The 25,098-nt window shown below is 35.0% G+C and overlaps 1 protein-coding gene across 3 annotated transcripts in view; it reads right to left on the bottom strand.

The window, feature by feature from the left end:
• LOC106669079 overlaps positions 1-25,098 on the bottom strand; it is a 156,587-nt gene that overhangs the window by 124,123 nt on the left and 7,366 nt on the right. For all 3 annotated transcript variants that reach the window (XM_014398341.2, XM_014398342.2, XM_014398343.2), the window contains exon 2: positions 21,407-21,484. The gene's annotated coding sequence lies outside the window, so the exon portion shown is untranslated. The remainder of the gene's footprint in view (positions 1-21,406; positions 21,485-25,098) is intronic.

Raw genomic sequence — 25,098 nt, 5'->3', positions numbered from 1 at the left:
CTATATTTGTTTTGGTTATTCCAAGTATATGTTCGGGTGGGGCCTATGTATGATCTTGCAGATCCTCCTCTGGCCAGACTGTCTACTTTCTCATTACCCAAAATTCCCCTTTGCCCTGGCACCCAAGATATCATCAGTTGTGTTTACCCAGCTCTTGGAGATTTTGGATGCATTCACTGACTAATTTTGATATGATTCTTTTACATGTTAATGCTTTAATGGCTGCTTGGCTATCTGATCATGCGGATTTTTTTGTCAGTGTAACCTCTTTTAAGATTTTTCAGGGCACAAGCATTGATGGCATGTTTTTCTGCTAGAAAGACCGAAGTGTACTTCCTAAATTGGTTTGAGTGCTCATGTTTTGGGCTTATACAGAAAACGCCCGATCCGGTACCTTCGTTTTTTTTGGAGCCGTCTGTATACGATTTCATTCTATCTGATGCTCTCCTGTGTTCTTCCTTTGTAGTCCGTTCATAATTTATAGGAAGTTGTGAAGAATGTTTCCGGGATCGTATAATCAGTCCCCATTTCTAGTAATGCATGTCTGATTTTGTTGATTATGGTTGTACGCCCGAATTGTTTAGTTCCTTTCCAATTTAATTGTTTCTGGAGCCAAAGTGAGCTTTTCCTATCCTCTCCTTGTACGAATATTTCCAATTGGGGTAGGTTTAGCAGAGTTTCTAATACATTTGTAGGGGGTTGTTTTCATTGCTCTTGTGATACATTGTTTTGCTAGTTTTTGTATGCTGCCTAATGTTTGAGTAGCTACTTTTTGTTGAGCTTTGTTCCACCAGATTAGTGATCCATAGGTTGTTCTTAGTCTTATTATTGCCGTATATAGCCAATAGGCCATTTTCGGGTTTAATCAAAAAAGTGGTAGAGGTAATACCTTTCATAAATATATATTACTTATATACAATCAAATTGTAAAGCCCACCTTACTCTATGCTTACTTTGCATCACAAATTTTGAGTTTGACGAGGGAGGATACATTTTAACTTATAATGCCGGGGTGCCATACTCGTTCAAATGCTTCCGTACGGATGAGTATAGTTTTTTTTAATTACTTTTACCTGTATTTTAAGGTATTATGATATATATTATATAAATTATGATCAAGAACAAAGCTGTCTCTACAGCTTGCTTAATGCTAGTAATTTATGTTTTAAAAAAACATGGACAGTACGATTATGAAAAGCTAAAAATGTCATACAATGGCTTTGATCCGTTTTGAATTCAAAGAAATTATTTCCATCCGTAAACCCCTCCGCCTTCAAGAATATTTATTGTTATTTTGAAATAAGGCTTCGTTGAGAATGAAAGGACAGAAACACTTTTTTCCCCGTCGCCAATTACAAAGACTAATGTTCCAATTAGGTGTAGAGCCTTTTAGAGATAGGGAATGCCTTTTGTCAGTATAAACCTTGAAAGGGAAAGGGAAAAGGGGCCAGAATGAGGGATAGAAAGAAAGAGGAGCAAGATTGATCTGAAGCCGTTTTAGACTGTATAACAACCCTTCACTCCCTCGGTTTTCTGTTATAGCAGAGGCTAACCGCCGGTTGACAAATACGCAACGACTCGGCGAGGGTGCCAATTATACACAGCGCTATAAAATCACCTCGTTTCTCTTCAGGGGTGGAGGGTAATACAATGAAAAGGATTACCTAGTCTTTCATTATTCTAGAGTCACCTTTTATGAAACTGTACAATGACAAAAACGGTTCGTTGTTTATTTGACATATTTAACATTTCAAGTTTAACTTGACGCATACACAAATGTACGCAAGCTTGGCGATGTGTGCATGTACGGACATTTAATAAAAATTTCATTCCTTTTTGTTCATGTATTTATAAACTAACTGTATTACTTTCTTTTCCTGTAATGATCCAAAATACTTCTGCCATGCGAAAAGGCGTAGCCACACAAAATAGCCCCAATTTAATGTACTGGCTTTTATTTTCATTTATTTTTATACTCTACCTATTTCATCAAAGTTCAAGAAGGGCAAGGTCAAGGTTCCAGTTACTCCAGCGAAGTTATGATGTAGTATACAACAGTAATCAACTCTCTTTTTAACACATTACTAGTCTCACTACACCTCACAAACACAGACACAGAAAAAAATAAAATATGATATTCTGGATAACATTCACACTGATAGTACTGTAGTGCTTTCGGTTAATTAAACTTTATGTGTAACGTTTCAATTTGAATGTACCGCCATGCCCCTCCACACACATCTAACAGTGAAAGGAGCCAGGAAAGGGGGGGGAATTTTTTTTCAAGTCCTAGAACAGATCCCTTTCTGGTTTGTGTGGGTAAACAGCTATTTTTGGTAAAAAGAAAAATTTAGTGTGTACACTATTCAAGTGAGTTAATTTTTATTACTTTGACGTCAAAATAAAAAAATAATAATTGTAATTTAATTTTAAAAGGGTATATATTTTTATAAAGAAAAATAAAATGAATAATATTTCATTTTAAAAGTTGTGTTAATATTTTAATTGTATTTTCTAATTTGGTGGTCAAAATTTTAATAATAATTTCTTTACCTTTCTTTATGGAACTATAAAACGAGAATCAAATTCCATTTTAAAATTGAGGTTTGTAGATTTGAGATAGGTTTGTTATAGGATTAAAGGATTCTTTAAATTAAAAATAATAATTAATAAAATATATTGTCATTTTATGTGAAAATAAATTGTAATTAAAGATTCAAATTTAACAAACATTTGGTGTCGTATTTACTTTGGTTTAAATGAAATATAAAAGGTGCCTGATCGATAAATAAATAATAAAATCTGGAACCTAGTTTTCGGTTTTCCGAATTCAGGGTTGGGCCCAACAAAAAAGAAGAAGAGACACGCTATATCACATATGTAAGTTATTGGTTGAAATGAAAAAGTTAGTCCTTTTTAAAAAGATAGTTCCTACTCACAATAACTGTTTATATTTTATAAAGTTTCTTACTGTGAGTAGGAACTATCTTTTTTATCACCGCACTCATTCCACCATTCATCATTTCTATGAAAAAGTTAGGGTAACGAGCGGGATTCGAACTCACGACCTTCGGCCTGACTTCAAGTGCTTAGAGCAGCTGCAGTCGTCAAATACTAGGGACTTGATGCACAAAAACCCCGGGGGACCGAAGTTACGATAACTTAAGTGGCTAGAGCACCGGGGTGTAAAGCTGTAGGTCTTGAGTTATTCAGATATCATGAGATGCGGTCGGGTGTGATGTAGGTTTCAAAAAAACATTTTCTTTTTCTTTATCTTTATCGGGCACGATAAAGAAAATGTTTTTCTGAAACCTACATCACACCCGACCGCATCTCACGATATCTGAATAACTATCGATTAACGGTCACTAATCTCTACACATTTCTACACGTGTAGGTCTTGAGTTCGAGTCCGGCTCGTGACACTAATTTTTCAACTCAACCACACTCTACATAAAAATTATAAATATTGATGAAAAACAATTTCAATTAATTAATCTTTAAGTAAGGTACTGGGCGAGATAAAAAAAAGTCGGTCACGAGCGGGATTCGAACCTACGACCTTCGGCTCAATACGCCGCTGGTCTAACCATTTCAACTATCGTGACTTTGATCCTCTCGGAGACCAACTCCCCACCTTAACCTACCTTTCGAGTTTTCCCTCCTTTTCGCCATTTAGCTCCTTCTTGCCAATGCCAGCGGCGTATTGAGCCAAAGGTCGTGGGTTCGAACCCGCTCGTGACACTAAATTTTTCAGTTCAACCTCACATAAAGATTAATTAATTGAAAAAAGTTATTTGGTCAATCGGACCACGAATTATAATTTAAGTAGTATAGTACATTCAGAGTGGAATAGTGTACATGTAAAATTGCTGTACAACCAACTATGAAATTTTAACCTTATTCTTTTGCTGAAAAAAATCTTTTATTTTTTTGTTAAATATGAGATTTTTAGGCCAACTATATTTTAAATACCTTTTATATTATGTTTACGTTGTAAGCTTCGTCTCTGGATTATATAATATTTAGATAAAATTGTTCTTTTAGTTCAAAAATACTCATTTTTTTATTAAATTAGGAAATGTTTCTAGAAAAGAGGAAGACAATGAATTTATTTACAAATGCAAAGATTTAACAATATTTTATTAAGCCTGCCTATAATAGCCGTTTTATCACCGCTCTCGCGTACATGAATGATTTTCTAGGCAGTTTGCAAATATGAGATAAAACGTTTTCAATTTCAATAGAGAAAACCTCCCTTTCTTGACGTCGAACGGTTCTATCAATGTGAAAAGTGGCAGGAGACTCGTGCCAAAGAGTTTAAGTGAGTTCCTGCCCATGACAGGTGGCATCTAGCCAACGGCACCGTTTATGAAATCAAATCCAGGTGGCTTTCGAGGATTTAATACCTTTATTTAAGGATGTTCAGAAATTAAATCGAATCCTTTAAAGGTCGTTTCAATATGTAATTATGCCATGTCTGTCATGTAAGAAAAAGCTGCGTTAATTCAATCCTATTTAGACGCAAACCGCTGAATGTGTTTTGATTATCCAAGATTAAAGTTTTAGGTTGTTTGGTGTTTGCGCATGAGGCTTAGCATAAACAGACTAGGAATTACAGTTAATGGGGCATTATAAATGTTCGTTCCACTTCATGATAGATTCTTACGAAAAGAGGTCGCTCTAATTCAAACAGTTTATAAAAATCTTGACACTTCTAGTTGCTATCTTTAACTAAATATTTTAAAAATTAATTAATTTCTATTTAAATAAGTTTATTTTATATGGAATGATGAAACAAATTTTACACCGGGAAAATAATTGTATCTAACTAATCTTTTTTATGTAAGGTTTTGTTTGAAATGAAATAGTTAGTGCCACGAGCGGGATTCGAACCCACGACCTTTGGTTAAGTACGACCGCTCTACCACTTGAGCTATTGTGACTTCTTTTTGCATATTGAGCCGAAGGTTGTGGGTCCGAATCCCGCTCGTGGCACTAACTTTTTTATATCAACCAATATCTTACATAAAGATTAATTAATTGAAAGAAGTTATATGGTGGCTCTCTCACCTTATACATTCACGCCAATAAATATATTCACTCTTACCACACGCTAGGGACACAAAACTATGACTACAATTGTTGAATCAGTCATTTTGAAAATTCATTTACAACTTCTCAAATTTTACAGGAAAAACAAAAACACTATAAAGCCATCATATTTCGTGGTCGGATTGCCTAAATAACTTCTTTCAATTAATTAATCTTTATGTAAGATCTTTGTGGAAATGAAAAAGTAAGTGTCACGAGAAGGATTCGAACCCACGACCTTCGGCTAGATACGTCGCTGCTCTACAACTTGAGAGGTGGTAGAGTAAAGGCGTGTAACCCAAGACGTTAGGGGTTAGAATCCAGCTCGTGGCACTAACTTTTTCATTTTGACCAAAACCATACATTAAAAAAATTAATTAATATATAATTAAGCATTAATTGTTTATTAAAATAAATTAATTATAACTGTTATGTTAAAGATGTTATATTAAATGTGTAAGAAGAAAAATAATTTATTATTTACTGAAACCACAAAATTATATATTGTAAATATGTATTATTTAATGATAAATTAATAAACAGAAGAAACTTTTAAAAGCTTAGAACTGGTGTAGATTTGGATAATATTATTAATTTCAAATTAGTGATTTTGTAAGGTATTAGTTGCAATGAAAAAGTCCAGCGGTAGAGCAGTGGCGTATTTCGCCGAAGGTCGTGTGTTCGAATCCCGCTCGTGACACTGACTTTTTCCTATCAACCAAAACCTTACATAAAAAGATTAACTAATTGAAAGAAGTAATTTGGTCAATAGATCACTAAATATAATGGACAAAATTATAAAATTGGCGTAAAAGTATTTAACTCAAATTAATTAAGGTTTTTAGTTGAGGTTAAAAAGTCAATGTCACGAACAAGATTCGAACCCACGATCTTCGGCTAGATACGCCGCTGCTCTAACATTTGAGCTATCGTGACTTCAATCAACTCGGATACTAACTTCCCGTCTCAACCCCCCCCCTCCTTTTGAATTTCCCTCCTTTTTGCCATTTTTCGAAAGTCGTGTAATCTATTTGGTTCTCGGCGACAAATGAAATGGCCCCTAAGAGCGCTTTAGTGAAGTACATCATTTAACTTATTAAATCCACTAGTTTTCGTGGTCCGCTTGACCAATTATTATCTTTCAATTAATTAAGGTTTTCAGCTGAGATAAAAAAGTCAATGGCACGAGCGGGATTCGAACCCAGGACCTTCGCCTCAATGCTGCTCTAACCACTTGAGCTATCGTGACTTTTTTTTTGGCATTGACCTTTTGTCTTCAGCCATGTTTGAAATCGTGACTTCGATTCACTCAGTCACCAAGTCCCCATCTCTATCTACCTTTACAATTCCCCCCCCCCTTTTTGCCATTTTTCAAATGTCGTGTAATTAGGATTCGATTCTCGGCGACAAATGAAATGGCCCCGAAGAGCTTAAGTGAAGATACTCTTCATTTTACTTATCAAATTCATTATATTTAGTTGTCCGATTGACCAAATAACAACTTTCAATTAATTAATCTTCATTTAAGGTATTGGTTGAGATAAAAAATTTATCAGAATGGGATAGTGTTTCACACAATAAAATACAGGCGGTTTAATATTAGATAAAATCCATTATATTTACTGGTCTATTGAACAAATTAATTTTTTCAATTAATTAATCTTTTTTGTAAGGTTTTGGTTGAGATGAAAAAGTTAGTGTCACGAGCGGGATTCAAACCCACCACCTTCGACCTTGAAAGAATTAATTCGGTCAATAGACCGCTAAATATAATGGATTGAATCTAACATTTAACTGTAACAACTTTGATTTGATTGGACGAATTGATAGCACAGTCACCCTGGGAAATACAATAGGATTACGTCCTTTCGAGTGCAAATATCCGGCTTGGGGTAAAAAAAGAAAACTTCGGACCTGCCTAAGGTAAGTCATGATATTCTTGAGCAACAGGTGATCTCTTGTTGGAACCATACCCTTCTAAGTCGGCGCTCTTACACAAACCCAATAATGCCGGATTGAATTTGCCCGAGGAAAAGGGTGTTATTGTGTCGCCTTTCTGATTGTTTCAAAAGTAATCAAAATTTATCGCTGTCGTTCTTTACTATCTTTAATCGTTTATTTCAGTTTGAAGACGAGAGGAAGCAGTTTTATTTAATATAAAATGTGTGAATATGAAATGAACAATAACAGATTTACGATAAATGGAACAATCTAAAGATTTATTTTTAATAAATCTATCAGATCTCGTGTTCCGATTGACCAAATAACTACATTCAATTTTATTAATCTTTATATAAGGTATTGGTTGAGATAAAAATAGAAAAATGGCAAAAAGGAGGGAAAATTCGAAAGGAAGATCCTAGAGGATCGACGTCACGATAGCTCAGTGATAGAGCAGCGGCGTATTTAGCCGAAGGTCGTGGGTTCGAATCCAACTCATGACACTGACTTTTTTATATCAATCAATACCTTGCATGAAGATTAATTAATTGTACGTATTTATTTTTACATTTGTTATTTAAATTTTTATCTTATAAATTTATGTAATAGAAGTAACGTTATATGACAAAATCAACCTACCACGGGGATTCGTATGGAGGTAAGAAAAACTAATAGAGAGATAATTTTCAGTGGAATTTGAAGTATGAGGATTTGGCTAAGTGAATGAAGAAATTCCGAAGTCTAAGTATGAATGCTCATAAAGGATTGGTTCCTGTCAAGATAGGATTTGATTTTTTAACTGTCCATTTTAACAGTCCCTACAGCTAGAAGAGCTGTGGGAAATACTTTCTTCTGTCGTGAGAACTAAGTCTTGAATGAAAGTATGTCTAACAAATTCTTAGTTGTTCTGTACCTGTAGTTAAATGTTGACATTGTACGTCACATTTGTGGATGTCAGCCTTTTTGTCAATATTTTATCATAAATTAAAAAAACGAATTCCCATAATTTTTTCCGCTTTTGTAAATAGATACCTCTTGTTTAAATTTTATAGGAAACCATTGCAATTTTTGTTTTTATGTAAAGAAGAGCTTATATTTATTTTCATGACATATTGTAATTATTAATATAATTTTTATCAAATATCAGAATTAAATTTATTTTTCTTCATGGAAATATTTCTTAAGTTTTCATTTAAAATTGTATTACTATTAATACCATGGCTTACGGATAGTTTTTATATTTTGCAATCATGAAAGAATTATATTGTAATTTTAAATAAAGTATTACACTTCTCATTAAAAAAAATAAATAAATACCAAAAACATAAAATTAAAATAAAAAATAACTTGAAAAGTGCCATAAAACTCACCATTAATTTCAATAATTCTATAAATCTAATATTACAATATAAACATAAGTGATCAACTCTGATAATACCTACTCCATTACTATTCCAAAAAGAAAAAGAAGCTGTAGTCTACTTGCTTTCCTCAACAGATATTAGAGAAACCACAGCTGTATCTATATTCCGCTACATTTCGCACCACACTTCTGGATGCCTAGCCTTTGTATTCCAGGACTCGGCGCTTATGAAGTGCATTTCTTTACATCCATGCACTCCTGGATAGCGGCTCATACCACTCCAAGGACTACCTGCTTCTTGTTCAAAGCATGGTACATCTCGCTTTACCATAAAAGCCTTTATTCCTACCAGCATGACAATTTCTACATCAAAAGGGAAACTGATGAGGACTTCATCGTTGACTGGAACTACGGCAAGGCACGTCTCTAAAGAAAGTTTGACAACCATTATTTTTTCTAGATCTTCAGCTGTCTTGAACACTTGTCGGGATATAATGATTATTGTAAACTGTCTTGAATTATTTCATTAAGCTCCTTGCCATATTTCAAACATTTGAATGTATAAGAATAACAATTTTCTATTTTTCTCTTTTTTTTCTTTTAGTTTTTTTTGGGGAATTTTTTATAACAATATTTTTAAAAACGTGGAGCTTATCTCAAAGGATAAGCTAATCCCCTACGGCAGGCTCGGGCAGTGCGAGCTGAACTACGGAAGGACTAGGAAGGATTCTCTCTCAATTTTGCTTGAAGGCACCTGCTCTTTTATATGTAAATGGCAAGGAGTTAGTTGCGTATGTCAAAGATCACATATCTCTTTTTTTTCAAATCTAAATACATTTATTTTTTTGAAGGCTTTGTCATAATTTATTTGGATCAGGTCCCAAATTTTGTCTTTTCCGTTTAATTTAATTGAGTTTGTGGCACAAATATTTTTTCTTATTTTTATTTTACACGAACGGAAGGAAACGAGTTTGCTTCGTGTGAAGGGGATTCACCCTAACACGTTATAATTTATAATTTTTATGTAAAGTGTTATATGTAAAGAGACAACATGGACTCTCAGGGCCCAGAACCCTACTGCGGCCTAGCAGCCTGCCACAAATAGGATACATCTTAAAATATATCCTTAATGAGCCCAAAACCTGGTGGAACGCTACTACAGGTATGAGGCAAGCGAAGAGATTCCTAGAAGGACCATTTCGCAACCGCAACCGATTCTGGTTGGATTCCTGACAGGGCACTGCCACTGAAGAAAGTACATGCACCGGATTGGAGTACACATGGAAGGAACCCTGTGCAGGTACTGCCTGGAAGAGGAGGAGACCGCAGAACACAATTTATATCTCTGTGAAGATCTATGTAGGTGCAGGTTCATGCAACTAGGACAAGAAAAACCACAAGCAAGATCCTACACCAAGGAACCGCTGCCAAAGCTGTGGAGGCTGGTTAATTACCAGAAGCTGGCCAGTGAGTTATAAATAACAGAGGAGGACAATAGATCTTTTCAGGTCAAAATGCAGTAGGCCTTGTGGCTGCCTCTTTTATCTCTATCCCTATGTAATGTGTGGTTGAGTTGAAAAATCAGTGTCACGAGCCGGATTCGAACTCAAGACCTCCAGCTTTATACCCTGGCTTTTAGTGCATGAAGTTTATAAGTAAACAAAACGTGTTGAGGTTAGTTTTCATTTATTTTTAATATAACTTACGGAACTTTGGTTCTAAGGTGGAGAAGTGGTCTTGGAACTACTAAAACGGAATCGAGGTTTACAGAGAGTGTTGCTATATCGGCAGGAAAATAAGGGTGAGAGTGCTTGAGAAAACATGCTAAAATGTAACGGACCTGGAATGCTACCTCCAGACAACAGAGAGTTTCGGTGGGTAACATGGAAGAAACGTTAGGATGATTTTTAAATAAGATATAGTAGTGAGTACGAAAAAAGAAGAATTTGAAAAGAAGAATTTTTATCAGCAGGCCCTGGTACCAGTGCGATCGAGTATCTGGTAGACGTCCGGTATGATTCCATGTCAGAACTGGTTAAGTCATAGAGGTATTGAGATGAAATCATCAACACCTTGAATTTGGTTGGTAGTCACGTGGTAGTTACGTAATTTGTGGCCAGGAATAGTCTAAACATATTGAATAAAAATTAGGTAGCGATTAAAACAAAGGAAATCATTGTCTGGACACAAGCATCTTTTTTCAATTTTTTATAATTCGAATATGTACTTTTATTTATATGTAATGTAAACCGAACAATGATGTATCTACGAATTTTGGTTATTACTTACTTCGGTTATAACTTACTTATAATATTAAAGTTAAATATCTATATCCATGTCATAATGTTAAAATTGGGGGTAAAACTACTAAAACTATACCATCAGAATTTGCAATATTCTTAAAATATATAAGCGGCCATAACGGCAATAAAAGGAGGTGTTTTCATTTTACAGCAAAACTGGCGTTTCACGCCGTTGAAAGTATACCGATGATTAGCGGAGAGAGGCTCATATAGATATATCTTGTTCCAGGAGTAATTGAAAAGGGAACAACGGAACGGGGGATGTGATGTATGGGGTCGTCCAGGGTTACGTCCTATCGGGACGTATTAAGTGGATGATACGTCATCACGGGCCTAGCCACACATTCATCAAGACGAGGATGGACGGACCGTCGACCGTCCATTTACACGGTACCGCTTTCTTCTTGGGCCAAATACAAACCCGTTCCTTTTCTGTGGAAGCAAGTATTCTCCAGTTTTGGTTTAGCTCTCACTCCTAACTTTAGTTTTCACAAGATCTGTCACGAATGAGAGAAAAAGCAAAAACTGTCAACACATCGGATATGGGTTACTTGCTGGTTTCGCTAATACTATTTCTGGCGTATTGTATTAGTATGCTGACAACTTTTAGGTACCTAATGGCAATGTTAATTATATATTCACTAATTTCGTGGTCCGCTTGACCAATTAATATCTTACACTTAATTAAGGTTTTCAGTTAAGATAAAAAGTCAATGGCACGAACGGGATTCGAACCCACGATCTTCGGCTTAATACGCCGCTGCTCTACCTCTGCCACTTGAGCTATCGTGACCTCGATCCACTCGGACACTAACTTCCCATCTCAACTGAAAACCTTAATTAATTGTAATATATTAATTGGTCAAGCGGGCCACGAACTAGTGAATTGAATAAGTTTGAAATTAAGTATACTTTCACTAAATCTCTCCGTGACCAGGTCATTTGTCGTCGAGAAAGAAATAGATTATACGACATTTGAAAAATGGCAAAAAGGAGGGAAAATTCACAGAAAGGTGTGGTTGAGATGGGAAGTCAGTGTCCCAGTGGATCGAGGTCACGATAGCTCAAGTTGTAGAGCAGCGGCGTATAAAGCTGAAGATCGTGGGTTCGAATCCCGCTCGTGCCATTGACTTTTTTATCTCTAGTGAAAACCTTAATTAATTGTTAATTATACAGTAGAATGATTTCTCTAGATCTATATTCCTATGATATAAAAAGTAAATGAGATAATCCAGACGTGCATGTACTAAAGTTAAATCCCGAAGTGGTAACATACTTCAGAGGTGCAACTGTAAATTCCAGCTATAATTAAAATAACGTAGACTGCTATAACAAAGCCAAATGATAGAAAATCATGATTTCCAAGTGATCACAATTAACGGGGACCTTTGAACAAAGGCAAACTCCATGTTTTAGGAAGGTACGCTGATGGATAAAAGATGGACCAGGGAGTAGGTGTAATAAAGGTAAAAATTCTTGAACTTTTTCCACCTATCTTCAATGCTGAGGTCCATGCAATTCAACTTTATGTACGGATAAAGGAGAAAATAAACAATACACAAATATATACATTCTTTTGGATAGTCAAGCAGTTAAAAAGTCACTACATGCATTTGCTCAGAGCACCCAACTTCTTTGCGAATGCTTAGATTCCTTGATTTCACATTCGAAAAGGTTACCATAAGGTCGTTCCAGGTACATCAAGGTATAGAAGGAAACGAACAGGCTGGCCAACTGGGCAAAAAAGGGGCTGCCTGAAATTACTTGGTTGCATATATAGAGCGTGTAGGAATGACACACGTATGAGAATCCTGCTTGAACACGGCTGTGAGTATTTTGATTCCCTATGCCGATTCTTGCAGGAAACAGGGTTGTTTACTGTATAATACGAATAGTTTTGGGTCCCTAGTGTGTGTTGAAAGTGAGTGTATTTATTGACGTGAATGTGTTTTGTGAGAGGTCCAATGGCGGAATATCGTCTACCCCACAGAAATATCTACATTCTTTTGGATAGCCAGGCAGTTAAAGAGAAACTAAATGCATTTGCTCAGATCTCCAAACTTGTTTGCGAATGCTTAGATTCCTTGATGTCTCATTCGAAAAGGTTACCATAAAGTAGTTCTAGGTACATCAAGGTATAGAAGGAAACGAACAGGCTGGCCAACTAGGCAAAAAAGGGGCAGCCTGAAATTATTTGGTTGCATATACAGAGCGTGTAGGAATGACACACGTGTGAGAATCCTGCTTGAACACGGCTGTGAGTATTTTGATCCCCTGTGCCGATTGTTGCAGGAAAGAGGGTTGTTCTATTATCTAATACGAATAGTTTTGGGTCCCTCGCGAGTGTTGAAAGTGAGTGTATTTATTGGCGTGAATGGGTTGTTTGAGAGGGCTGATAGCGGAATATCGACTACCCCATCGACTAATTAGGTAAGTTATATAAGAGATATGATGAGTAATATCAAGGAATCCATCACCCTAGCTTAGTGATGGTATGTAAATAAGAAAGAATGTTTGTAAAATTTAAATGAGAGAGGGAATATGATTGGTTTTAAGTATTGATGGCGTTGAGGAATGAAATGACCAAGTTATGTCATCTCCCAGAGCCCAACCTTGGTAGCAGGACATAACACCAAGGTCTGAGTCACAGGACTGTCACTAACCAAGATGGATAATTCTCGAGGCCTGCCCGTTATTTGTTGTTAATCTCAAAAGCTCGAATTGCCGGTGGATCGAGCCAAATGATAGGCTCAACCTTCTATTTATCATGTATTTATGTACGTGCATGTGCAGAGTTGAGCTTATATAAATTAGTAACCAGTAATCAGGTGTTAATCACAGATGTTCCACATGCATCAACTTTCATGAACATAACATGGCAGATATTAACCACGATACATTTATGAGGTCACAAAACATTATTTATTATTTAAAAAATTAGTGAAAACTAATTAAAATTTTTGATTGAGATAAAAAAGTCAGTGTCACGAGCGGGATTCGAACCCACGACCTTCGTCTAGATACGCTGCTACTCTACCACTTGAGCTATCGTGACTTCGATCCACTCGGACACTAACTTCCAATCTCATCGCCACCTTCTGAATTTTCCCTACTTTTTGCCATTTTTCAAAAGTTGTGTAATCTATTTGATTCTCGGCAACAAATGAATTTTATCTCAACTAAAAACCTTAATTAATTGAAAGATAATAATTGGTCAAACCGGCCACGAAAACTAGTGAATTAGTAAATAATCATAAAGTTTAACATATAGCTAAAATTTTGGTGTGAGCTATCTTTTTGTCGTTGACAAACTAACTTATGACTTCGTAGATCACAGGAGGAAATCTTGAAAGCTGAAATTAATCGTAATATCTATCATTGTAGTTTTGTAAATTGTATGAAATGTTGATTTTTGCTCAATAGTACACCCAAAAATATAGAGTTTTATAGAACTTTTTGATTTTTTTACAATGTACGGTTTCAACATTTATTCTTATATTATTAAACTTTTTAATTAAGTAAGCTTTCCTTGATATTTTTTATTTTATAAAAGCCCTTTGTCAGTTCATTCATATTTAGAAAACAAAAGATTCTTAAACTTTTAAAAGTTCATTAATAAGAGTCCGTTCAAAAAATAACTGACAAAAAAGGAGCCATCTCACGAGGAAAAATAAGGTGCGGAAAAGCGCGTTACTTTGCGATTGGACCAATTTCACACATCCACTCACTCACACACTCTCTCTCTCTCTCACTCTCTCTCTCTCTCTCTCTCTCTCTCTCTCTCTGCTGGTATCCCACTCACCCTCGCTACGAAATGTTTGCACCAAATGGAATCAAGTGACTCCTTTGTGGTGGACAGTGTTCGATGTGAAATCGCCCTTTGTCCACGTTCCCGGCGTTCGCCAACCTATAATTCTCCAGTTTCAACAATTGGCCGGACAGGATTTGGTCTGAAATTGACTTATGGCAGCTTAATTTGAGCTCCTAGCTTTGATTTATAATAATTTAACTGTTGAAATAATTGATAACGTTTGTTAAACGTTGTATCCTTTTTATGAATCATAGTTATGGGCGGAGGTTTTTTGAAATTTAGAATCTTATATATTTTCCTCACAAATTGATTTTAAAATTGAAGTGAAATGAGTTTAAAATTTTAATTTTAATACCCACCGACCGTACTGTATTCACCTTGTTTAACTATTATTTACTGACAGATTGATTTATATTACCTAAAGAAGAATAATCGACTACAATTTTTATTGTATATATATTTAAATATTTATTTTGATTAGTGGAATATTTTTGAATGCTATTTATTATTAAGTCATATATTTGGTATTCTTGTTTCTTTGATAAATACAAAATTAACTCTGGATATATATAATATAGTCAGATTAACCAAAGTAAACGTTGACGTTTAGATGAAGTTTTTCTTTTTTTAAATAAGGACTAGGCGATTAATTTAAAAAAAGATATAAAAACAAAACATGAACTTCAAAAATATATAAATATTAACTTTAAAGTTTGTGAGTAATTTTAACTGTTTATAAATATTTTATAGTTGTAATAAAGGCTGATGCGGGGGCTGACAGCTGAGCCACGGAAACGCTTAGCCTGAAAATCAATAATCGATTTGCCTTCATTACCGTTTACACATATAAACAAATACAGATAAACTAAAAAGTCTAATTCGATGGATGCTCTTTTACTACACATACAATCACGCTTTTAAATACACTCTCACAAAACATTTAACACAAAGTCACTAGTTTCTGTGGTCCGCTTGACCAATTAATATCTTTGAATTAATTAAAGTTTTCAGATAAAAAAGTCAGTGTCACGAGCGGCGGGATCCGTGGCCATTTCATTTGTCGCCGAGAATCAAATAGATTACACGCCATTTGAGAAATGGCAAAAAGGAGGAGAATTCAGAACGTGGGGTTGAGATGGCAAGTTAGTGTCCGAGTGGATCGAATTCCCGATAGCTCAAGTGGTAGAGCAACGGCGTATCTAGGCGAAGATAGTGGGTTCGAATCCCGCTCGTTACACTGACTATTTTATCTCAACTAAAAACTTTAATTAACTGAAAGATTTAACACAAAATTTACTACAATTAAGAAAACATTTTTTCCTACAAAAATCTAAAAGGTAACTTAAGACAATTCTCATATTTCATATATTTTTATTCGCTCTCTAAATGGAGCCAAGGTATAATCCACATCATTTAAACACACTCACCCGATGCACGCTATGCGACGCTACCCGACGTCTTGCCACGTTTTGGTAGGGTGCGCACATCTATGCGACGTCAAGCGCACGCCACGTACAGTCACACAGAGGGAATCACAAATCAGTATCACAATCGGAACGCCTCTTATCTTCTTACTGTATTATTTTGAGCAAAACCATGAATTAAAATGTTAGTTATGCTTTATGAGCACAATCAAGTAATAAATTGTTTGTTAAACCTAATTGTTTTAAATAAAGTTATTTTGATGTTTTGATAAATTTTCTGCCTAACTATCATAATTAAATAATTTTTATAAATACACATAGATTTTTTATCTCGTTTAATTAGGTTTATATTAAAAAAAGAATTAATTCACTACATTTGTTGTCGGCTTGACCAATTAATACATGACAATTAATTAAGGTTTTTAGTTGAGATGAAAAAAAGCTAATGGCACGCGAGGGATTCGAACCCACGACCTTCGGCTAGATACGCCGCTGCTCTACCACCTGAGCTATCGTGACCTCGATCCGCTCGGACATCAACTCCCCATCTCAACCCCACCTTATGAGTTTTCCCTCCTTTTGCCATTTTTCAATCCTTCTCGTGCCATTAACTTTTTTTCATCTCAACAACAGCTCAAGTGGTTAGAGCAGCGACGTATTGAGCCGAAGGTTGTAGGTTCGAATCCCGCTAGAGACACTAATTTTTCATCTCGTCCAAAAACCTTAGATAAAAAGAATAATTAATTGGAATTGGAATAAATATTCGACAGCTGCGTATTTAGCCGAAGTTCGAATCCCGTTTGTGACACTGACTTTTTTATCTCAACCAATACCTTACATAAAAATTAATTAATTGAAAGAAGTTATTTAGTCAATCAGACCACGAAATATAATGGATTTTGATTAATGATTATATTTCATGTTATACAGCTTCCCATCTGAATGAGCGTTCATAACATTTTACGTTATTTTCTAATGCTTGACTCATAGTTTTCTTCTCCTTTGACTTGTCAAATAATGCTTTCCTTTGATTAAAACCACGTCTGCATAGTTGCTAAAAAAATGCAAACTTTTCAAAATGTTTTCAAATTATCGAATAAATTTATTTCCATTCATTGTATCTATTTGAACAGAATAAGTCTGTTTATCATAATTTTAAAGCAAATACTTTCCTGAGACTGTTAGAAACGTGTTGAGGTCCTTTTTTCAAGTTTGTTAGGTTTTGTCGTCGGCTGTGTTGCCGATGTCCAAATTTGCTTTGGATATCTCTAACCACGCTCTACCGTCCCCAAATTTATAGAAGACGGTAAATAATGATCGCACAGACCGCTTTGAGAGTAATCAAGGCCCTGAAGGCAATATTTCTCTGATCCTGCGTTTGCGGTGTTCAGTGGATGCAACTTCAATAACCATTTCAACTCCTGCTGAAAGCCTGGCAAAGGGGGGGGGGCAAATTAAGAGTGTTAAATTTGTAAAATATGTATATGGAAATACATATTCCAACTTGATAAATGGCGTTATGTTGTTGACCTTTTATTATTGACATTATTTAAAAATTGAACTGTATTGCTCTTTCGACTATTAATATTTGTTAACGGTAAAACTTCAACCGTAAAAACACAGTTAAATTTCCGTTCACAAACATTTAAAAGAACAATATTTATATTACAATCAAACCGGATAAATCAAAAAGGAATGGGAGTAGAATCTAACTGAAATTTTTCTTTTACTGCCCCACGTTCATTATTATAGCTGGGAACACAGTCACCCAAAGCAACGCTATGTGACGCTACCGACGCCTTGCCACGTTTTGGTAGGGTGTGCACATCTACGCGACATCAAGCGCACGCCACGTACAGTCACACAGCGAGTATCGCAAATCAGTATCACAATCGCAAGGCCTCTTTTTTTCTTAATGCATTATTTTCAGCACAAACACGTAGTACATTGTTTGTTAAACTTAATTGCTTTAAGTACAGTTATTCCGGTGTAAGTTTTCTTCCTAACCAACATAATTAAATGTTTTTTTTAATAAAAACTCATGAATTTTTGATTTCGCTTAATTTGGTTTACATAAAAAAATAAGAATGTTGTAATTAATATACGACAAAATTACATATACTTAGTTTGAAGTGAACTTCAAAAAATATGAGTGTCCAGTACCGAAGCTACTCGACGGAAATGGTGTAATTTTATGAGCAAAACTATGAAATAAATTGTTAATTAAATTTTATGAGCAAAACCGTATAATAAGTTGTTAGTTAAATTCATTATATATAAAAATGGTATTCCGGTGTTTTAATGATCAATTTTCTACTAAACCATTAAAATTAATTTTTTTTTAAATAAAAACTATCGAATTTTTAATCTCTGTTAATTTGGTTTATGTTAAAAGAGGTATGTTGTAATTAATATAACGACAATAATACATGTAGTTTGAATAAAAATACGTCCGGTTCTTTTGTCTTCGTCTGTACTCGATGCTACCCGGCGAAAATCTGGACAGTGCGGATCACATGGCGTAGAGAAGAGTAGCGTCGCATAGCATTGCACCGGGTAAGTGTGTTCCCGGCTTTAAGTTGGAACCCATCGACCAGCTCCAAGACCCGTCCGCGGGCTTTGGACTAAAGGTAAGTGGACGTATGTCAATCATATACGGCCGATTTTGAGTTTGGTTAGAATGATATCATGCTGCTTTTTAGACACTATCTGAGGTCATGTATCAACCGTGCATAGGATATGTAACAGCTTATTTGCCGATCCAGCTCACAAACGCTGTCATTTGCTTTTAATCGTGTTTTTATGGGATTTTTTAGAATCGAATTAGGTCCCTAGGGACGTACATCCGGCCTTATTGAGATTCTTACCTTCCAGACCTACCGTCCGGAATCATTTAAATCGTTTGACCTTTTGAATTTTAATAATGAGCCAGCTTCCACTTGTTCCTTCCCCCCGTTTTGTATAGTCCATGAGAAGAATGAGAGGGTGAAAGAAAAGCTACTTAAGGGAATTATCCATGATGCCCAAATGAGTAGCCTAGAGGAAGAAAAATTCTTGGTATTGTACTGACTTTAGATGCCTATATACTCGGAGGTACTCCTGCATACATACACAGTATGACAAATGAAAAATAATTGACTACTCTACCCTAGACATCTGCCCATGGTTCTGCCAATTAAAGTATGTTAAAAAGTGAGATCGATAAAAGATATTTTTGGGTCTGGCATTGGATTAAAGGGGAACCATCACAGATTTTCCCAATTGCAAGACTTCTCTTTCTGCTAACAAAACAGTACCTACGCACGTTGCTCGTAGTAAAACCAGTGTCGAAACACCCAGACTTTATAACTCTAGTTATATTCCCAATCAACGTGCCGAATTCTTCCCAAGGCGCAGTGACCTCCATCGGCCCATCCAGGATGGCTCAATAGTCTAAAAGAAAAGTACCTTTCGCAAAAAGACCGTATGGTCTGCACAGCATTTAAAATCTGTCCTTGAGTATTATTATACAGTTAAACTGTGCGTATTGAAAATAATGATAATTATATTGGGTTGTCCGGAAAATAATGCAGGATTTTAAGTTTTCATTAAAAAAAATCTATATAAAATATTCTGTTTACGTTTACAGGATTACTCATTTGTATGAATGTCAACACTTATTAATCCTCTTCCAAATGATATTGTTTGTTTACCTCTGTAGCATTCCGCTACTTGGAAATAATTCAGTCATCCTTATAATGTCAAAGCGAGAATTTCGTACGATTTTCTTTTACGAGTTTAAACTCGGCCGAAGCGGAGCCCAAACGGCTAGAAACATTAACCAAGTCTGGGGCGAGGGTTGTGTTAATGAGTGCACTGTGCAAAGGTGGTTTAAAAAATTTCGGGAGGGAGATTTCAGCCTTGAAGATGAAGAAGGTCGTGGAAGGCCTTCCTCTCTTAATGATGATGTTCTGCGATCAGTGGTGGAAGAAAACCCCAAAACAACTGTTCGAGAACTTGCAGAGCAACTCAAAGTCAGTAAAACGACCGTCGCTGACCACCTCAAGGCGATTGGAAAAGTGAAAAAACTCGAAAATTGGGTTCCACACTCATTAAACGATCGCCAAAAAATCAGCGCTTTGATGTTTGTGCATCACTTCTTTGTCGAAACAAAAATGACCCATTTCTGGCCAGAATTGTTACATGTGACGAAAAGTGGATTCTCTACGATAACACTAGACGTTCTGGACAGTGGCTCGACAAAGGAGAAGCTCCAATACATTTTCGAAAGCCCCCAACTCATCAAAAAAAGGTAATGGTTACGGTATGGTGGGCTTCATTTGGTTTAATACACTACAGCTTCTTAAATCCTGGCGAAACCATCAATGCTGAATCATACTGTAACCAAATTAATACCATGCATCAGAAATTGGCAGTAATGAAGCCCTCTTTGGTCAATCGGAAAGGGCCCATTTTGTTGCATGACAACGCTCGACCACATGTGTCACGTGTAACGTCACAAAAATTATTGGAGCTTGGCTATGAAACTTTGCCTCAGCCACCCTACTCTCCGGACCTCTCGCCTACTGACTACCATTTTTTTAGACACCTGGACCACTACTTACAACACATAATATTCAAAAATCAAACGGAACTGGAAAATGCATTTATTGACTTTATCAATTCTAAAAATTCTGAATTCTACTCAGACGGAATTAATAAGTTACCAACACGTTGGGAGAAATGTATAATTATTTTGATTAAAGAACATTGCTTTAAAGTAACTAGTTTCTTTTTTTTTGTTTAATACCAAAATCCTGCATTATTTTCCGGACAACCCAATAATAATACACGCTGTATCAATCATGCAAACTAATTAGACAACCCATTAGTTCAATTTCATTGATTTGCTCCATCGCCTGATTAATTAGATCGACATTCAGAACGGGTGTTTGTTTGTGTACATGGAATAAAGGGTCAATTACAATTCATAATACCATCACGCTCTCCGTTTTATCCTTTGTTAAATAATTTAACATTCGGGGCGGTCGTATAAACGCGGTAAATTTAATGAATAGGCTCAGAGGGACAGCGGTCTAATATTATTTTTGCTATTTAATAACCATTTATAATCTCATTAAAACACCTTTAAAAAAATCACCAACGCTAGATTTATTATAAGAAAAAGCTCAGCACTGTTAAATGTTAAACAAAAAAATAAAGGTTGGTTTGAGTGGGAAGTTGGTGTCCGAGTGGATCGAAGTCACGATAGCTCAAGTGGTAGAGCAGCGGCGTATCTAGCCGAAGATCGTGGGTTCGAATCCAGCTCATGACACTGACTTTTTTATCTACCTTAAATAAGGATTAATTAATTGAAAGATGCTATTTGGTCAATTGGATCACGAAATCTAATGGAGTTAAATAAAATAGTTGATAAATATCATTATGATTACACATTATTCACTACTGATCAAGATGATTATATAAATACCTGAATTTTTTGCATCATGTCGTAGTTTTGCTGGTTGGACGACGACACAGCCAGAAAAGCAGAACGAAGAATGAGTACCTGCAAGAAACATTAAATACGATACTTTAGAGACTTGCCAATAATATTAAAATTAAAATTAAACTACCATGTTGTAATGTGCTAAAACGTTTAAGCTATACGCGGACGTTTTTAAGTAAGAATATGGAAGCGGAGGGTGGTTGATAGGACTTTCACTCTTCCTGGAAAAAGGGCCGAATTGATTCTCTCATTAGTGAGAAAACCCAGCCTACGACTTTCCTGTCGTTCTTTTAGCCCTTTTTCTACTCGACAACTGTTTGTTAACAATGTATAACAAGCAGTTCGGAACAGTAAATTTATTATGCGATTCTGTTATGCAAACATGCTTTGTCAGCAATCCTCTTTATAGTTTTGTCATTATTTATTCCACGATTATACGTACTTTTCACACAGAAAGAAGTGAGATAGAATCGAATTTTCCAGTTGTTTTACAATATTGCATGCAATTCAAGTAATTCATCTATAATGACCGTATTTGTTAAAAGATTCTTTTAAAAAAGATAGTACCTTCTCACAGTAAGTTGTTTTCCAAAGATCCGGATTTCGAGCCCTTAGCGCATCATCAGGTTTACGGAGTTCTACAACCACGTCACTCGACATGAATTACAAAAGTGCACCCGCCGACACCCCCGCCAACGCGACGTTCCAATTAGCAGCTGATTTTTTTAATGACGCTCAATTTAGAACGTGCGAAAAGCGGAAATTATAACACATGTACATATTATAATGGTAAATACTCTAAGAAATTAATTATAAATTAGAGATTAAAGATAAAAGATAAAAATTAAATTACAATAATACCTTAATATTATAAAAATAATAACAATTAAAATAATTAATTTAATTACCTGGTCGTTTAATATTATTCATGAACTTATTTAAAAAGGGAGGTAGATCATAATCTATTATATTATTAATGCGTTTAACTAGTTATCTCCTTTTGTTGAAACTATGTAACACTCTTGTATTTAAATTTAAATTGAAATTGTGTTTTGCTTTTTTAGATGGTCCTTAAATTGCGAAAATATGTTTGATTTAGGCAAGTATTCTTTAACTCTCGTTTTCATAAGTTCAAATACTTGATTGATTCTGAAATTTCTAGCTTTGTATAAATTCATTTTTTAAATTTAATTTTGTTTTAATTTCTAAATGTCTAGCACTGTACAAATTCATTCTTTTTTAAATCTAAAATTTTCTAGCATTGTATAAATTCATTTTTATCACATCCTACATGTATTTGGAAAATTTAAATAATGTTTATAAATCCCATGCTCTGAAGATGATCTCAATAAAGATCGAAACGTTGGCACGATAAAGAAAATGTTTTTCTAAAACCTACGCCACGCCAGACCACATCGGACGACCTCCAAATAACAGTTTTATACATTGATTAAATAAACAGCAATACATTTTGCAATGATTTCTTTATCTATCTATTTGGTCTTCTCCAATACCACCAATAATATCTGAATGTAACTTACAGACGTTTTCATCCATAAAAATGTTGATCGTCTTTTTCACGAGTCTACGGCCGAGGTGAATGATTTTTACCTAATCAAATTTGAATTTGTGAGTTTTTTTGTGGCAACGTTCACAAAGCGGTAACTGGTATTTTTATCTTTGCTATCATAATAATGCTAGAAGATCAAAGAAGTCATGATGATAAAAAAAAACCTTTTTTCTCATGTCGAGCTTTTGGCTATCTTCGACTATAAAGATCTTTACTATTTAACATTGATTTTAATTAAATATTCCTGAGGAAGGCGTCAAATACAGGCAAAAGCTTGACATGAGAAAACAAGTTTTATATATATAAAGTCATAACAATTATTCAACTGACTTAATTGAACACCTATTTACACAAAAAAACAACAAATTATTTAAAAAACAACTATATAAACTAACTTATGAAAAAATAGGTCGTAATAGTGTATCTGATATATGGTGTTTTGGGAGTCCATATATTTTTGGGCATGATTATATTTATATTTTTTACAATATATATATGGTTAGGGATGGTTAGGGTTATATATATATATATATATATATATATATATATATTGGTAGGTTTTCACTATTCTTTTTTATTACTTTTTGTTTGGATCGTACTAGTACTTCCATTTGCTTTATTTTAGTTTTGTCTTCTAAACAGTATCTATATTTATTTCTTGCAGTTTCAGTTTTCTATAACTAGTGTCAAGTTTCATTTTGTGAGCTTTTGCGACGCTACTGAAATTCCTCAATGAGGGCTTTGAAAATGAGTTAATTTTTAATATTTCGGCAATAAAGTTAAAATGGGGAAAAATGGTAAAACTCTTTTTTGTAGAAAAATTATTTTTCCGTTCATTTTTTAAATTTATTTATTATTCAATTCACTAGTTTTCGTGGTCCGCTTGACCAATTAATATCTTTCAATTAATTAAGGTTTTTAGTTGAGATAAAAAAGTCATTGTCACGAACGGGATTCGAACCCACGACCTTCTGCTAAATACACCGCCAAATCTACCACTAGAGCTATCGTGACTTAGAAGTTCGATCCACTCGGACACTAACCTCCGATCTCAACCCCACCTTTTGAATTTTCCCTCCTTTTTGCCATTTTTCAAAGGTCGTGTAATCTATTTGATTCTCGGCGACAAATGAAATGTCCACGGAAAGCTTTAGTGAAGATATACTTCTAGATATAAGGTTCGGACAAAAAGATAGCCCACCCAATATTTTTTCTCTTAATCAATTTTAACCATTGATATAAATTTTTTTTATTAATATGTAGTGTATTTTGAACCGATTTTCTCCATCAGGAATTGGAAAAACATAATTTGTAAGAATTCATAAATAATACTTGATTTGGGGTGAGACAAAAAGATAGCACAGTGAACAATAATAATAAAATTCTTTATTAAAACACAATTAATATAACACAAATTAAATTTAATATCCTGTATATGCACCATCTTTTTCTAATGCAGCAATCATACGATTTAAAAGCGAGTCAAAATGATGACGAATTATCTCTTGTGGAAGTTTGGCCCACTCCTCCTGAATTGTTTTTTTCAATTCTTCAACGCCCTAGAATTGTACCGCTGTAAACACTCCTAGCAAAATGCCCCCTTACATTTTCGATGATATTAAAATCCGGGGCCTAAGTGACCAATCTATAATTGTGATACTTTCTTTTCTAAAAATTATTTTGCAACTTTTGCCGTGTGAACTGGAGCATTATCTTGCTGAAAAATTACGTTCTCTTTTGGAACAAGCTCAAAATATTTTTTTAAATTGGTTTTCTAACAAATTAACATATTGTTGGTTGTTCATTCGACCAGAAATAAACACAATATCAGTTTTGTGATCATAGCCAATACCACCCCATATCATGCGATGCCTCCTCCCATTTGCCTTTTGGAAAACACTTTCTCTTCTTTCCGTAGGTGATGGTAATAGTGAGCCCAGCCATCGGGACCGTCGAGATTGAATTTTTTTTCGACTGTGAACCGGACATCCATTCATCTTTCCATTGCACGTGTTCACGGGCAAACTCCTTTCTTCTTTCTTTATGCGCCGTGCTTAGAGGTGGAATGCCTTTCATTTTCATTCTTTTAATGTGAGGAGCTGCA

Source organism: Cimex lectularius, unplaced genomic scaffold (genome assembly GCF_000648675.2).
Source record: "Cimex lectularius strain Harlan isolate CLEC.00 unplaced genomic scaffold, Clec_2.1 scaffold53, whole genome shotgun sequence".
Classification (NCBI taxonomy): domain Eukaryota; kingdom Metazoa; phylum Arthropoda; class Insecta; order Hemiptera; family Cimicidae; genus Cimex; species Cimex lectularius.
This window is presented reverse-complemented; position numbering and strand designations above follow the sequence as displayed.